Raw genomic sequence first — 18,235 nt, 5'->3', positions numbered from 1 at the left:
CAGAGCCAAAGTATGCAGTTAAAGGGAAATCTTTAATAAAGACACAGGAGCCTCAAACTGTTTACTTTTCCTCCAGGAAGGTAGAGAGAGTGTGGCCCTGGAAACTGCCTTAAGAGCCAGAGCAAGTCAAGGAGGCCAGAGACCCAAAGAGAGCTGGCTGCATAGGCTGCAGGACAGAGCTCATCCTTCAACCTTTTCCTCCCTTAACAACTGCCATCCTAAGGGGTCATAAACTGTTGGAGAAAAGGTGGCCCATTAGTGAGTCTATTAAGTCTCCATTAGTTAGGTGTGAACTCATTATCCTAATACACTTGGAGGTGGGATTCCACTTGCAGGACATTAGCACTTTAACAGGCACATTTACCACTTAGAGCTGGTGTGTGAGGGAAAAAAGAGAAACACTCAAAGTTTTAAAGCAGCAACAGATGCTTTCTGCATGGAGCCTGACTGAATGGGGTCCTTGGGAAGTGCTCACTCCCATCCTAACTTCCTTGGTTCCCCCATACATGCACCACTCTTCCTAAGCTGCCCACACAGATGTTTAAATTCTTCCTCAAGTCCTTTTGTTTCTGCAATATCTACAAGAAATTAGCAAACTAATCTTCTACTTATATTGTTGTATGCAGTGATGTTTTAGCCCTATTGGTCCCAGGATATTAGTGGGACAAGGAGGGTAAGGTTGGGGTAATAACTTTTATTGGACCAACTGGTATTCTCCACATCTTGTTTTTGTGTTGGATGGGTGACATCAGGTGGGGTGGTGTTGTTGTTGTTTTGTTTGGGTTTCTTGCATAATTTCCAGGTATGTTTCCTGATTTTTTTTTTCTTCCTGTGTGTAGAAGCATATGATGATTTCTTGTCTGAGGTAGTCCCGTCTGGAGTACGTGAAGTGTAGTAAGTGGTTCCTTGGTTTTCGGAAGTCCGTCTGCAGAGCTGTTCAGCACATTTGGAGTTGTATGTAGCAGTCTGAGGGCTACAGATGGTGAGACCTCTGGGGAAGATGTTTTGTTTCTGGCATTTGCTCAAGAAGTAGATGTCACTGTTAAGTTTTGCTTCCTCTTTCTTCATGTTGTGGTGTTTCCATTTCAGATGGCAAAATTTGTTATCTTCCACTGTTGTATGCAGTGTTGCTGTAGCTGTGTTGGTCAACAGATGTTGGTTGAATAAAAGATATTACCTCACCCACCTTGTGTCTCTAATCTTCTACTTGGCTATTTTGTTTATTTGTCTCATAAGTGAGCTGCTCACTGATATGGAGGGAGGGAGTTGAACTGGAAAGAGGGAGAATTAAAGACTGGAATTAAAGGTGGCAATTGGAAGGGAGATAAGTGGGCTGATTTGTGAGAGGGAGTATTGCTTGTATAACTTAAAACAAAACAACTCCCCAAAACAATAGGCCATGATTTATTAATTCCATGGTTTTCATCCTCTGATACCCTTTCTTGTTTGTTGTATCACTTTCTGCCTTAGGGCTTGTCTAGATAGAGAGTTAGTCAATCTACAGCATACTAGCCTGCTGCACATTAGCTGTCTGTGGGAACCCTGTTACTGCACACTAAAAGTTCCTTCAGGTATGTCTACACTGCAGTTAGACACCTGCAGCTGGCCCATGCCAGCTGACTCAGGCTGGTGGGGATTGGGCTAGGGTACTGTTTAACTGTGGTGTAGACGTTCTGGCTTGGGCTGCAGCCTGAATTGTGGGGCCTTCCCACCTTGCAGGATCCCAGAACCTGGGCTCAAATGTCTACACCCTTATCCCAAGCCCCACAAGCCTGAATCAGGAGGCACGGGGCAGCTGCAGATGTCTAATTGCAGTGAAGACATACCCCTAGTGTGCTTTTACCTACTGAGATTTCAAACAGCAGTAGGTAAAAGTGCAGTAGGAAACTTTTAGTGCATGGTAGCACAGTCCACATGGACAGTTAATGTGCAGAAGGCTTGCGTGCTGTGGATTTACACTCTAGCTTGTTGTTTACTAACTCTCCATGTTGACAAGGCTTTTGTGTTTTTAGATTGTTCACTGTTTGTAGCAGGGCCCATATCTTTCTCTGTCTGGAAAACACTGAGCACATTTTGGGTATTACTACAATCTAAATGATAAATCAGCTTAAATGAAATTAGACAATTAATGATGTGGGGGAGGAGAGGGAATCAACTCTTCATCAATTTACAACAACAAAGTCAAATATCTGTTTTTAGAAACATTGTATGAATTGTAGTGTATCCTCCTCCTTCTGGCAGTGAAATATCACTGTCTTATCCTGGAAGCAATTTGGGGTAGGGGTCATGTCTTTGTGTGTAACTGTATAGGTCTTAGCACAGTGGGGGCCAATTCCTGTTGGTGCTTCTGGTAAAACGTCTATATTAATAAAGTAATAATGAAATTGGCCAACAACAAAGGTCTCAGGGGATTGTAAATGTGAGACCACTCAGTCCTTGACAGAAGAAAGTTGCAGCCAAATGTGAAGAAAATATAAAAGGTGTCTGAGATATGGCAGAGAATTCTGTAATTCATGGCGAATCCTAATGTTTATGCTCCTAGATAAGACGTTCCTTTATCCACTGCATTTCTTAGCAGGGTTCTCCTGCTAATGTCATGCTAGTGTTTCCTAATGAGCCTTCTCCATAGTTTTCTGCTAACTGTTGTTTCCTCAGATGGGGGGGAGGGGATCATGCCCTGCAGCCAGAAAGAAAAAGAAAAGCCCTGTCCCATCATCACTCCACTAAAGTACAGTCCAAACATCTCTCTTTCCAAAGCTGGTTTTGAACACATCTGGTCAGTGGAAGGAGCCAACTGTGTGCAAAATCATTTAAGAAGATATTAATGAGCACGGTTTCAGAAGGAAAAATGATTTTGTACCTTAGCCACAAGACTTGGAGTCAGGACTTGTAGGTCCTATTCCCAGCTCTGCCTCAGATTCACTGTCTGGCCTGCAGCACCAAGATACAATGTCGACAGGTAAGTTACAAATGCCTAAAACAGAGACATAGCCAGACAGACTTTGTACAAGTCCAGGTCTACATTACAGACCTATTTTGGTATAACTACGTTGCTCAGGGGTGAGAAAAATCCACCCCCCATAGTAAGGTAGCTAAACTGACCTAAACCACCATGCAGATAGCGCTATTAGATAGGAGAGCTTCTCCCGTTGACGTAGCTTTTGCCTCTCGGGGAGGTGGAATAACTACACCAACAAGGGAAGCTCTCCCATTGATGTAGTAGTGTCTTTGCTTAAGTGCAGCTGTATCAATGCAGTGTTTTAAGTGTGACCCGCCCTATGTTTCTGTACAATACAGACAATAATTCTAGTTGACCTTGGAGGAGGACCAGGAGAAGCAGAGGGGAATTGTGAGGCTTAATTCAATAACATCTTTGTAGGGCTGTCAAGCAATTAAAAAATTAATTGCAATTAATCATGCTGTTAATAATAGAATACCATTTATTTAAAATATTTTTGGATGTCTTCTACATTTTCAAATTTTTTGATTACAAATACCTCCACTGTAATAAACAGAAGAAATAGTATTTCTCAATTCACCTCAGACAAGTACCGTAGTGCAATCACTTTATCATGAAAGTAGAATTATGAACAAAAAATAACTTCATTCAAAAATAAAACAATGTGAAACTTTAGACCCTACAAGTTCACTCAGTCCTATTTCTTGTTCAGACAATTGCTCAGGCAAACAAGTTTGTTTACATTTGCAGGAGGTAATGCTGCCCACTTCTTGTTCACAATGTCACCTAAAAGTGACAACAGGCATTCGCATGGCATTGTTGTAGCTGGCATTGCAAGATATTTACGTGCCAGATGCACTAAAGATTCATATGTCCCTTCATGCTTCAGCCACCATTGCATAGGACATGCGTCCATGCTGATGATGGATTCTGCTCAATAGAGATCCAGAGCAGCACAGACTGATGCATGTTCATTTTCATCATTTGAGTCAGATGCCACCAGCAGAAGGTTGATTTTCTTTTTTGGTGGTTTGGGTCTGTAGTTTCCGCATCAGAGTGTTGCTCTTTTAAGACTTCTAAAAGCATGCTGCACACCTTGTCCCTCTCAGATTTTAGAAGGCACTTTAGATTTTTAAATGTTGGGTCGAGTGCTGTAGCTATCTTTAGAGATCTCACATTGGTACCTTCTTTGAGTTTTGTCAAATCTGCTGTGAAAGTGTTCTTAAAACAAACATGTGCTGGGTCATGATCCGAGACTGCTATAACATGAAATATAGGGCAGAATGAGAATAAAACAGAGCAGAAGACATACAATTCTGTCCCAAGGAGTTGAGTCACAAATTTAATTAACGCATTTTTTAATGAGTGTCATCAGCATGGACACATCCTCTGAAATGGTGGCTGAAGCACAAAGGGGCGTACGAATGTTTAACATATCTGGCATGTAAATACCTTGCAATGCTGGCTACAAAAGTGCCATGCAAATGCGTTTTTTAACTTTCTTGTGACATTGTAAATAAGAGGAGGGCAGCATTATCTCCTGTAAATATAAACAAACTTGTTTGTCTTAGTGATTGGCTGAACAAGAAGTAGGACTGTGTGGACTTGTAGGCTCTAAAGTTTTCAATTGTTTTATTTTTGAGTGCAGTTATGTAACGAAAAAAACCTACATTTGTAAGTTACACTTTCATGATAAAGAGATTGCACTACAGTACTTGTATGAGGTGAATTGAAAAATACTATTTCTTTTGTTTTTAAAGTGCAAATATTTGTAATAAAAATAATATAAAGTGAGCACTGTACATTTTGTATTCTGTGTTGTAATTAAAATCAATATATTTAAAAATGTAGAAAAACATCCAAAAACATTTAATAAATTTCAGTTGGTATTCTATTGTTTAACAGTGTGAATAAAACTGCCATTAATCGTGATTAATTTTTAATTGTGATTGTTTTGAGTTGAGTTAACTGCAATTAATCGACAGCCCTACATTTTTGTAAATTCCATTCATGTTTTCTAAATGCTTATATACAGATATGCAAACAATATGGATGGAGATGATAGCTATATGACAAAATTGCAGAACCATGTGATTGATTTTATATATATATAGTTATCTTGCACCTTTAACCACTCTCACTTACTTATTCAAGACTTATTTTAACAATTGAAACCTCTCAACAGATTCAAATGGCTGAGAATAAAAAATAAATCAACCTGGCAGAGAAGTGTTTTCCTCCTCCACGAAAGAGGAATTTCCTCCCAAATTATCCCAGGCCAGGCTAGGGGCAGCTTTTCTATACATAAAAATATAATGGATGTTAAAACCCAATATCCTGCAAGACTGTAGAATTAGAAAAAGGAGCTTTATCCCACTAAAAAGAGAAGACTTGCAGCTTTCCATGGAGACCCAGAAGCTGCTTCTAGCCTGGAAGAGGCTGAGATTTCTTGACTTTAAATGTGATGTTTTAGTTATGAAAGCTATTTTATGTCATTTTAAGACATTTTTATGGGTCCCTCAAACTGGAAGCCTCAAACTGTTTTATGGATCCCTCTTGTCTTGTGCAATTGGATTCATGGTAACAAAGGCACCTGGGTTTACAAGAAGAGGAATACAAAAAAAAAAAAAATAGTTCCAATAAAATCTATAAAACTCTAAACCTTCCTAAAATTGCTTTTCTATAACATATGTTTTATACAGGACACAATTATAGGATATTAAGGTTTTATCAGCAAACACTTGGGGTAACCTGCATAATTCACTTGTAGTGTCACCACTTGTAAATAATGGGGCCATCCCAAAGTGATAGTGATAGAACCTTTATACCACATCGCCCATTCTACATATATCTATGTCTTAGCAAGGAATAATTAGCTGTGTTGCCATTTAAACTGTCAACACAAAGCTTCCAGCTTAGCACCCCAATGGCACAGTTCACCCCTCTCTGAGCTACTGTTTCTGGCTATCTATGTGCAGTCTCAAATTGTGTGGCACAGATTCATAACAAGAAAGGTTTTTTTCACAATGAAGAACCATTTTTTTGGTAAATGAAAGTTACAATTCTTCCCTGAAACAAAGTGTCCCACTGCAGCTCTCCTATGACACAGTGGGGAAAAAGGTGGCAGAATGTGACTAGGGAGGAGTCAATGAGTGACTAGGACTAGAGTCAATGGGGGAGAACTCTTGTTGGTTTACACATACTTTGAGACTATAAATTACTAACAAGAACAGCGCTCTGTAGTTTTCCTGCTCAGACACAGAATTTCCACTTGAACCTCTCTCTGCTGGCTTTACAGTAGAACAAATTTATTTTTCCACATTTAATCAGCTTTCAGAATTATTGGTTCTCTTTCTTAAAGAATGTAAGTGAGAAGGACTGAAGGTATCTGGTGACAGAGGAGCTGAAAAATAGATTCCTTTAGGAAAAGCTTATGGATTTTCCAGAGGAGAGAGTGTGTGCCCACATGTGTGTGAGTGGATGAGAATGAATGGGTGTTACAATGAGTGCATGTATACAAAAAGAAATTTTAATTTTGATTATAATTTGAAAGGGTCATCTACCATAGTCCAAATGATGGCTGTAATTGAAAACTGCAGCTGGATTGGCTAGCTGCCTGCAGACTAGAGTGCTATATAGACATAGGCCCTGGAAGTTTTTCTGCTGGTAATGATACCTCAAGAGATCTTATGAAAGAAAGACAAGAAGTGCAGAGAAGGCAAAGATCCTGTTCAATGTGAAAAGGATTGGAAGAAAAAACTAAAGTTTCCATATGATGCTCTGTCAGATGAAATCAACTGTTACAATGATCTCCATGTTTATAGTGTTTTGAGCAATAAAGCTGAGCTGGAGTATTAGCAGCTGGGACGCACAATTCCACCCCTTGAGAGATCACTTATATGGCCTTCATGAGACCAAGTAATAAACACTTTGTCTTCACCCTGCTATTTATGGGTTGCTTGAGGGCATCAGGCTCTTTTTCTGCCCTTACCTGGGCATAAAATTATTGTGGAACTGGGCTTTAATAAGATCAACAATAAATTAGAATGACCACACATGAACAGCTAGCTACTGCTTCCCTGGTCTACAGTGCTCATTACAGAGTTGACCTGGTTTGCACTAGTTCATATCCTCTGTCGTCCCCTCTTCTGTGGATATGTCTAAGGCTTAAGATTACGAACTGGAACTGTTGTAACTGAGTTAGTGTACAACCATGTTCTACCTGAATCAGGGGACCTGGTTAGCATAGTAGGTTTATTTCTCCTGTCTCTCTCTATTCAGTCTCTCACTGCAGCTTGCATCTGACAGTTCCTCTTAGATGGCTTATTGTCAACATGCCTAAAATTGAACTCTATTTTTCCACCTAAATCCTCTACACTTCCTCCCTTCTCCACTTCTGTCTAGTCTACTACAATGCTCTTTGGCACCAAGACATGGAACCCCAAGGTCATCCTCTTCGCCTCCCATTCAGGCTGTTACTAAATCTTCCCATTTCCTCTTACAATGTAATAAAATACATCCCTTTCTGTTTGTGCCTCGGCATAAATGACTTGTCTGTGCCCTGATCAACTCTCACCTTGATTACTCCCAACACCCTTTTCATAGAATATCAGGGTTGGAAGGGACCTCAGGAGGTCATCTAGTCCAACCCCCTGCTCAAAGCAGGACCAATCCCCAACTAAATCATCCCAGCCAGGGCTTTGTCAAGCCTGACCTTAAAAACCTCTAAGGAAGGAGATTCCACCACCTCCCTAGGTAACCCATTCCAGTGTTTCACCACCCTCCTAGTGAAAAAGTTTTTCCTAACATCCAACCTAAACCTCCCCACTGCAACTTCAGACCATTACTCCTTGTTCTGTCATCTGCTACCACTGAGAACAGTCTAGATCCATCCTCTTTGGAAGCCCCTTTCAGGTAGTTGAAAGCAGCTATCAAATCCCCCCTCATTCTTCTCTTCTGCAGACTAAACAATCCCAGTTCCCTCAGCCTCCCCTCATAAGTCATGTGTTCTAGCCTGCTAATAATTTTTGTTGCCCTCCGCTGGACTCTTTCCAACTTTTCCACATCCTTCTTGTAGTGTGGGGCCCAAAACTGGACACAGTACTCCAGATGAGGCCTCATCAATGCCGAATAGAGGGGAACAATCACATCCCTCAATCTGCTGGCAATGCTCCTACTTATAGAGCCCAAAATGCCGTTAGCCTTCTTGGCAACAAGGGCACACTGTTGACTCATATCCAGCTTCTTGTCCACTGTAACCCCTAGGTCCTTTTCTGCAGAACTGCTGCCTAGCCATTCGGTCCCTAGTCTGTAACGGTGCATGGGATTCTTCCATCCTAAGTGCAGGACTCTGCACTTGTCCTTGTTGAACCTCATCAGATTCCTTTTGGCCCAATCCTCTAATTTGTCTGGGTCCATCTGTATCCTATCCCTACCCTCCAGCATATCTATCTCTCCTCCCAGTTTAGTGTCATCGGCAAACTTGCTGAGGGTGCAATCCACACCATCTTCCAGATCATTAATGAAGATATTGAACAAAACCGGCCCCAGGACCAGCCCTTTCTTTCAGATCCTTCCTGAAAAGCTCCTACTTCTGTGTTATTTACAAGAAATGAGTTAATGTAAAAGCAAGAAAATGCCACCTCGTGGCACCATCAGGATATACGCATACCAAAATGGAGTAACTCAGTGACCTGTTGCTGCTCAAACCTTTATCTTTCCTTCTCCAATCCTCCTTCTTGGTTGTCATTTTCACGGAGTCACAACTAGAACTAGTTTGTACTCTTTTGGGGTTGGGAACTTATCTTTTTAAGTACATCAGAAGCAGAAAGCCTGCTAAACAACCTGTGGGGCCACCAAATGATCGAGATGCTAGAGGAGCACTCAAGGACGATAAGGCCATTGTGGAGAAACTAAATCAATTCTTTACATCAGTCTTCACGTCTGAGGATGTGTAGGAGATTCCCAACCTCAGCCATTCTTTATAGGTGACAAATCTGAGGAACTGTCCCAGATTGAGGTGTCATTAGAAGAGGTTTTGGAACCAATTGATAAATGAAAATTGGCCATTATCTTTGAAAACTCGTGGCGAACGGGGGAAGTCCCAGATGACTGGAAAAAGGCTAACGTAGTGCCAATCTTTAAAAAAGGGAAGGAGGATCCTGGGAACTACAGGCCAGTCAGCCGCACTTCAGTCCCCAGAAAAATCATGGAGCAGGTCCTCAAAGAATCAATCCTGAAGCACTTACATGAGAGGAAAGTGATCAGGAACAGTCAGCATGGATTCATCAAGGGAAGGTCATGCCTGACTAATCTAATCGCCTTCTATGATGAGATTACTGGTTCTGTGGATGAAGGGAAAGCAGTGGATGTATTGTTTCTTGACTTTAGCAAAGCTTTTGACACGGTCTCCCACAGTATTCTTGTCAGCAAGTTAAAGAAGTATGGGCTGGATGAATGCACTACAAGGTGGGTAGAAAGTTGGCTAGATTGTCGGGCTCAACTGGTAGTGATCAATGGCTCCATGTCTAGTTGGCAGCCGGTATCAAGTGGAGTGCCCCAGGGGTCGGTCCTGGGGCTGGTTTTGTTCAATATCTTCATAAATGATCTGGAGGATGGTGTGGATTGCACTCTCAGCAAATTTGCGCATGATACTAAACTGGGAGGAGTGGTTGATACGCTAGAGGGCAGGGATAGGATACAGAGGGACCTAGACAAATTGGAGGATTGGGCCAAAAGAAATCTGATGAGGTTCAATAAGGATAAGTGCAGGGTCCTGCACTTAGGACGGAAGAACCCAATGCACAGCTACAGACTAGGGACCGAATGGCTAGGCAGCAGTTCTGCAGAAAAGGACCTAGGGGTGACAGTGGACGAGAAACTGGATATGAGTCAGCAGTGTGCCCTTGTTGCCAAGAAGGCCAATGGCATTTTGGGATGTATAAGTAGGGGCATAGCGAGCAGATCGAGGGACGTATCGTCCCCCTCTATTCGACATTGGTGAGGCCTCATCTGGAGTACTGTGTCCAGTTTTGGGCCCCACACTACAAGAAGGATGTGGATAAATTGGAAAGAGTCCAGCGAAGGGCAACAAAAATGATTAGGGGTCTGGAACACATGACTTATGAGGAGAGGCTGAGGGAACTGGGATTGTTTAGTCTGCAAAAGAGAAGAATGAGGGGGGATTTGATAGCTGCTTTTAACTACCTGAGAGGTAGTTCCAGAGACGATGGTTCTAGACTATTCTCAGTGGTGGAAGAGGACAGGACAAGGAGTAATGGTCTCAAGTTGCAGTGGGGGAGGTTTAGGTTGGATATTAGGAAAAACTTTTTCACTAGGGGGGTGGTGAAACACTGGAATGCGTTGCCTAGGGAGGTGGTGGAATCTCCTTCCTTAGAAGTTTTTAAGGTCAGGCTTGACAAAGCCCTGGCTGGGATGATTTAATTGGGGATTGCTCCTGCTTTTGAGCAGGGGGTTGGACTAGATGACCTCCTGAGGTCCCTTCCAACCCTGATATTCTATGATTCTATGAAACAGTAATACGTCACCAGGACCAGATGGTATTCACCCAAGAGTTGTGAAGGAACTCAAATGTGAAATTGCAGAACTACTAACTGTGGTGTGTAACCTATTATTTAAATTAGCTTCTGTACCAAATGACTGGAGGATAGTTAATGTGATGCCAATATTAAAAAAGGGCTCCAGAGGTGATCCCAGCAATTACAGGCAGGTAAGCCTGACTTAAGTACCAGGCAAATGGGCTGAAACCATAGTAAAGAACAAAATTGTCAGATACATGGATGAACATAATTTGTTGGGGAAGAATCAACATGGTTTTTGTAAAGGGAAATTATGCCTCACCAATCTACTAGAATTCTTTGAGGGGGTCAACAAGCATGTGGACAAGGGGGATCCACTGGACATTGTGTACTTAGATTTTCAGAAAGCCTTTGACAAGGTCCCTCACCAAAGGCTCTTAAGCAAAGTAAGCTGTCACAGGATAAGAGGGAAGGTGCTCTCATGGATTGGTAACTGGTTAAAAAATAGGAAACAAAAGGTAGGAATAAATGGTCAGTTTTCAGAATCGAGAGAGGTAAATAGTGGTGTCCCCGAGGGGTCTGCACTGGGCCCAGTCCTATTCAACATATTCATAAATGACCTGGAAAAAGGGGTAAACAGTGAGGTGGCAAAATTTGCAGATGATACAAAACTACTCAAGATAGTTAAGTCCCAGGCAGACTGCAAAGAGCTACAAAAGGATCTCTGAAAATTGGGTGACTGGGCAACAAAATGGCAGATGAAATTCAGTGTTGATCAATACAAAGTAATGCACACTGGAAAACATAATCCCAACTATACATATAAAATGATGGGGTCTAAATTAGCTGTTACCACTCAAGAAAGAGATCTTGGAGTCATTATGGATAGTTCTCTGAAAACATCCACTCAATGTGTAGCGGCAGTCGAAAAAGCGAATGGAATGTTAGGAATCATTAAGAAAGGGATAGATAATAAGATGGAAATATCATATTGCCTCTATATAAATCCATGGTATGCCCACATCTTGAATACTATGTGCAGATGTGGTTGCCCCATCTCAAAAAAGAAATATTGGAATTGGAAAAGGTTTAGAAAAGGGCAACAAAAATGATTAGGGGTATGGACCAGCTTTCATATGAGGAGAGATTAATAAGATTGGGACTTTTCAGCTTGGAAAAGAAATGACTAAAGGGGGATATGATTAAGGTCTATAAAATCATGACTGGTGTGGAGAAAGTAAATAAGGAAGTGTTATTTACGCCTTCTCATAACACAAGAACTAGGGGTCACCACATGAAATTAATAAGCAGTAGGTTTAAAATAAACAAAAGGAAGTATTTCTTCACACAATGCACAGTCAACCTGTGGAACTCTTTTCCAGAGGATGCTGTGAAGGCCAAGATGATAACAGAGTTCAAAACAGAACTAGATAAGTTCATGGAGGATAGGTCAATCAATGGCTATTAGCCAGGATGGGCAGGAATGGTATCCCTAGCCTCTGTTTGCCAGAAGCTGGGAATGAGCGACAGGGAATGGATCACTTGATGATTACCTGTTCTATTCATTCCCTCGGGGGCACCTGGCATTGGCCACTGTCAGAAGACAGGATACTGGGCTAGATGGACATTTGGTCTGACCCAGTATGGTCGTTCTTATTTTCTTATCTTTTTATTTGTTCAGTAAAGAACCTAATACGTGTTGGACTCCATATAAATAATAGTTAACTGTAATAAATAGACAAGATTTCATTCTCTTTGTCTTTCTCTTCCTTCTACTCCACCCCCTCTGTCTTTATTTCTTACATCTCCCATCACATCATCCATTTTTCTCACTTTTCTCCACCCTATCCTTTTCTCTCTGTCTATAATACAGGTTCTCCTCTATTAAAAACACCACTCTATGATTCCAGTGAAGTCATTCTAATGACAGCATCCCTATTTCAGTAAGCACAAATAGAAGTGAGGGTCAGCTGGTGTGAAGGAGAGGTTATTAGGGAAATCTCAAGGAGGGAGAGGGAAGAACTACTGTAAGATAAATGAAGAAGAGAGATTTAGTCCCTACCTGTTGCCGTCTCTTATGTTGACTTGAATGTCTTGTACTTTTCCTTCAGACTTTTTCTTTTCATACAAATCCTGGATAGGTGCACGTGATCGTCAGTGGAGTCAAATGGGCCCAGAGTCGCAGGACACTTGAGAGCCAGTGGAATCAAATGGGCCTGTTTCTGCAGACCAGATCTTTTGGTGAATTTCTATTACAATATTTGATACAGTCCCATTTGTGATTTAAAATATCTTTGAAGTCTGATAAGCGGTGATGGAATGGAGATGAATTAATTACTTCTGCATGTTATTGTCCAGCTGATGGAAAGAGCACAGACTCAAAGTTCTTACACTTCTCTGGCTTCCTCTTTTCAATGGCAAAATTGTCCCATCCTAGGAGAATGAGAAGACAAGACACAAAAGACTGAGTCTGGCCTCTTATAACTTCAGGAAGCTTCCCATGGCTGCATATCTCACAGACAGGGCATCACCATTGTATAGTGCCCTTCTGGCTCCAGCATTAGGATAATGTAACCAAGAATTTAATAAATAATAATAATAATAATGTAATACTTAGCATTTTATATTGTGAAAACACTGTATAATCTGAATAATACAAGACTAACAGACTATATGTTGTTCCTTTTATATATGAGTGAGAAAAGGAGGTGAATTTTAGTACATGTGGAAGTAAAGGACTACATACTGCAGGCTAGAACCAGTCTTGAGGCTGGCAGATGTTATGCAAATAAATTGACCAACACCCACTAACTCCCCCCTGCTATCCTGACTTGCATCACCCTACTATTCCAGACCTGGGACACTTCCCCGCTCCAGCTCTGCCTCAGTTTTGATTTATGGACCCCTGCTATTTCAGTTCTGGACGTCTTGTGGAGAGGCCTTCACTCTGGTATACACTTGGCTTCAGATATGTGCTGGGCTGTCTCTTTCTCATGACAAACTGGAGATGTAGCCAGACATCCAATATTTGGGACAAGGCTGAAAACAAACTAATTTAACATGTGAGTGACTGAAACCATATTTGAATCCACAAGTCCTGGGATCATTAAATTATACATGTAGCTCTCAAAGTTTATCAGAGTTATTCACATCCTTTGGCAGGAGAATTGGCCACCAGGACGAGGAGATCCTTCCCTTTTGGCGTCATTATCCTACTATTACTCCTTTGTGTCTTTTAGTATCCATGAACACTATAAAATTGGAAACTCTGTTCAGTGTGGGCATTAGCTGGGCTGTAACTTCAGAGGTGCTGATTAACCACTTGGAGTTACCCAGGGTCTCACAAGAACAAAGTCCCAGAAGATGCCATGATGAAGGGTCAGGTTATATGAACTCCCTTGTTTTGGCAGCTGATTTTCTAACCCTATTATCACACTGTAGAGATGGGTACTGCTAGTTGATGGCAAAGTTCTAGCAGGTCTAATTAAGCAGACTGAACTAATAACCTTCCATTTTGGGACTGGTATTATTCATAATTTAATGTATTGCTGCTGAAACATTAACCTTTTGACAACTGGCAATGAGCTCTGAGCACAACTTAGTGCTGACCATCTTTCAGTAAAATGAGTATTATTGCTAAAACAGGCATAAATCATTCATGGCTTCAGCTTTTGTGTCAAACTGCACATGAGAATAAGTAGTAAACTAGGTAATTTATTTACCTTTTGGTGATTATTTTTTATGATTTTATGATCATAGTCAATGATTCATAAACATTGGCCAAATGCCATTTCACACTCATTTTTACCCTTTCCATGCTTTGGTGTGCTGTTTTTCATCTTTAAAAATGTCAGCACTAATACAGGAGAGCTTAATCCAGGTACAAATACAATCGCATTTCAAGGGGAAAACACCCCCTATGCTCCCCCGCCACCACCACCATCACAAAACTCAAATAAATCCCACAATCAGTTTTCAGCATGTCCACTGGAAGTGACTGTTTGGTACAATTTTGCACTTACTCGAACAAATGTTTATTTGAAGATTCACACACAATGTGCTTCAAATTCAAAAGAAAAGAATATTTTAAAACAAGTTTGAAAAGTTTCTGTTTGGAAAGACAACACAAACTGCTGGGAAGGGGAGATTGTAAAAAGCTGGAATGGTTCCAAAGGTGTTGGAAAGCAACATGCCCAGCTCCCACCACCTGGTTCTTGGAATGTGATTGCAGACTCAAGGGACACTTACACTAACTTCTGGGACTTTCTGCTGATTCGCTGCATCATGTTTTGCTTCCAAAGCACCACCAACATGATTTTTCTTGGACCATGGAAAGATAAGAGAATCAGAGCTATCTGGGGACTAGATGACTGCATCACAGAGCTCTACAATAAGGGTTAGGGCTCTTCTGTTGACCAACCCTTGTGGCAGCCGTTAAATCCCTGCATAAAATTTTGCAAATTCTAATACCTGTTAATAAGGTGGGTAAGCAGAAGAGTTCGCTGTTACAGACTCCTTATCGTGTAGCCCATAGCACATTCCAACACATGGGACAATGCAAAAGAAAAATAATTCTAAGTTACTGTTACATTTGAAGGGATGTCCAAATTTAAGGTCCAATTCAGGAAAAATATGGTGCATTACCACTAGAATTCTGCCAAGTCCACTCCAATCACTTTTATAATGCAACCATTGCAGTAGTATGTATGTTATGCAGAAAAGAAGGATCATGCTCGGAAGAGTACAACTTCTTGTTGTGTGAACTGGTTTCACCAATATTCCAGCCAACTGTGCCTCTTTGGGAAACCCCCATTTATGCCCTACAGGTGACAGCAGCAGAGAAAACACAGATCAATACAATCTCAGACTCACAGCACCAAGTACCTGCCTCCAAGTACCTGCCTGGCTGGATTTTCAGGGATGCTAAGCACCTCCACTTCCCATTGACATTAACTAGAGCTGTGAGTGCTCAGACTTTCTGAAAATCAGGCCCCAAACCTGACTGCTATGATTTGCCTCCAAGTAGTGCCATCTCCAAAGGTCTGTTCTTACCATTCCCAGTCTCAATCGCCTTTTTCAGCACGACTGACTCATTTATCTCATGTAGCAAAAAATCTAAAAATAATAGTAAAGAAATGGAGCTAAACATTCTGTGAACTGTGTCAGACAGCAGCACTCACAAAGGGGATCTATTCCCATCTGCAGCTATGGAAGTCCTCTGAGCATCCACACAAGAACTTTACCTGTGACAGTGTGTGACAGACCTAATCTAGAGAGACAAGGTGGGTGAGGTAATAATATCTTTTTTGGACCAATTTCTCTGTCTCAATGTCTCTGTTTAGGAAAGGCCCGGTGTGGGAATACTGCGGAGGTTCTGAGGCATTGGTTGAGCTGAAAGAGAAAGCACAGGGCAACAATAGCCAGGACTGACATGCATTAGTGGAGCTGTAGGGTGGGAGCACAAGACAAGAATAGCAGTTTGGGCTGCAAGTACAATGGCCAAGCTGGGGGCCTGAAGCTTTAGAATCATAGAATCATAGAATATCAGGGTTGGAAGGGACCCCTGAAGGTCATCTAGTCCAACCCCCTGCTCGAGCAGGACCAATTCCCAGTTAAATCATCCCAGCCAGGGCTTTGTCAAGCTTGACCTTAAAAACCTCTAAGGAAGGAGATTCTACCACCTCCCTAGGTAACGCATTCCAGTGTTTCACCACCCTCTTAGTGAAAAAGTTTTTCCTAATATCCAATCTAAATCTCCCCCACTGCAACTTGAGACCATTACTCCTCGTTCTGTCATCTGCAGGACCCTGCACTTATCCTTATTGAACCTCATCAGATTTCTTTTGGCCCAATCCTCCAATTTGTCTAGGTCCTTCTGTATCCTATCCTTACCCTCCAGCGTATCTACCACTCCTCCCAGTTTAGTATCATCCGCAAATTTGCTGAGAGTGCAATCCACACCATCCTCCAGATCATTTATGAAGATATTGAACAAAACCGGCCCCAGGACCGACCCTTGGGGCACTCCACTTGATACCGGCTGCCAACTAGACATGGAGCCATTGATCACTACCCGTTGAGCCCGACAATCTAGCCAGCTTTCTACCCACCTTATAGTGCATTCATCCAGCCCATACTTCCTTAACTTGCTGACAAGAATACTGTGGGAGACCGTGTCAAAAGCTTTGCTAAAGTCAAGAAACAATACATCCACTGCTTTCCCTTCATCCACAGAACCAGTAATCTCATCATAAAAGGCGATTAGATTAGTCAGGCATGACCTTCCCTTGGTGAATCCATGCCGGCTGTTACTGATCACTTTCCTCTCATGCAAGTGCATCAGGATTGATTCTTTGAGGACCTGCTCCATGATTTTTCCAGGGACTGAGGTGAGGCTGACTGGCCTGTAGTTCCCAGGATCCTCCTTCTTCCCTTTTTTAAAGATTGGCACTACATTAGCCTTTTTCCAGTCATCCGGGACTTCCCCGGTTCGCCACGAGTTTTCAAAGATAATGGCTTTCTTCCCACTGTACCTGGTTTAGACAGTGCTGCTAATCCCTCACTTTCATAAGCAGCAAGTCAACTACAATGAGGAGAAAGAATGCTTGGAATGCAAGGGTCTTTAAACATTTCCCAGTTCCACTGCTAATTTTCCACAGCAGCAGGGAGAGAGGTGTGTGTGCAATTAGTTTTACAAATGGATTATAGTACTTTGTATCTTTTTTAACCAAAGTTTTGATACTTCCCACATTTAACTGTAATTGTCTCCCATCTCTTGTTAAAGATTCACTTTGAATCAGAGAAAGGCAGTTTGCTCTGTGAAGTCCATCCACTTTGGATATATATTAATCTATGTAGTGCAGCCAGCAGACAATACCTAGATCACATGCTCACCTGAGGCACTGGGATTAGAACCCTGGATTTTCTGTTTAAAATCCAAAGGCATTTACCACTAGAGCTAAAAGGGCTGACCTGTAACGATGGCCTCATGTATTTTGTGATTTTGCAGCTGTGAAATTTACATCTTGCTTAAAGATTTCATCTTTAAGATTTCATCTTACATTTTTAAAAAATTACCTTTTTAGCCCTTATGGTTACAGACATAAACGTGGTAATACGAATAGAGTGTTAACTGATGTAGTGATATCTACCTGAATCTGTTGGGGTACTGAAACAGTAACTCTAAGATACGTGAACTGCCCCTTTTACTCAGGGCCTGAAGAACTCTTAGGTGGCTGCAGAATCTGGTATTTCTACAAGATGCTACAGAATTCAGGATTTTTGCTGCAGCCAGGCACTCAGCATTTTGTTTCCTGTCTCCCTGCCTGCCAGGACTTGTCTGCAGCTGCCTCTTGCTCTCCAGTTTTTCCTGCAAGGGGACATAATTGGATTAGAGTCCATGTCCTGTGCTGTTCTATTCAACCTGGCTGGAAGGTGACAGAGAATCAGAGCTGGTTTCAGCTTGCAGCCAGGGAGTGAGAGCAGCAGAATTATAGGCTGGGCAGCTGGGCTGTCTGGAGAACAACACAGCAGCCAAGGCCTGGGGAGACAGCCACTAAAATGGCTACAAGCTCCCTCCTTCCCTGGTAGGGATGAGGAGAAGGAGATTCTGAGTTGAGCCACCTAGAAAACATTGCAACAGTGGAGACAGGCCACTTGGAGAACATAGCTAAAAACCCCCAAACTCTCAAAAATAATCTCTACGGAAAGCATTGACTAATTTTATGTTGATCAGCAT

At 41.8% G+C, this 18,235-nt stretch overlaps 1 long non-coding RNA gene across 2 annotated transcripts; it reads right to left on the bottom strand.

The window, feature by feature from the left end:
- Positions 1 to 464: 464 nt before the first annotated feature.
- On the bottom strand, positions 465 to 15,885 carry LOC140896566 (uncharacterized). 2 transcript variants are annotated; one of them, XR_012154577.1, is made up of 4 exons: positions 15,741 to 15,885; positions 12,560 to 12,930; positions 2,861 to 2,931; positions 465 to 1,136 (listed from the first exon to the last, which is right to left on the bottom strand). It is a non-coding gene; the product is annotated as an uncharacterized lncRNA (long non-coding RNA). The 2 variants fall into 2 exon arrangements; XR_012154578.1 differs by lacking the exon at positions 15,741 to 15,885 and adding an exon at positions 15,550 to 15,599.
- Positions 15,886 to 18,235: the final 2,350 nt, after the last annotated feature.

The sequence above is a fragment of the Lepidochelys kempii genome, chromosome 12, assembly GCF_965140265.1.
Source record: "Lepidochelys kempii isolate rLepKem1 chromosome 12, rLepKem1.hap2, whole genome shotgun sequence".
Classification (NCBI taxonomy): domain Eukaryota; kingdom Metazoa; phylum Chordata; order Testudines; family Cheloniidae; genus Lepidochelys; species Lepidochelys kempii.
Note: the sequence above shows the minus strand (reverse complement) of the source record. Positions and strands in the feature narration are given on the sequence as shown.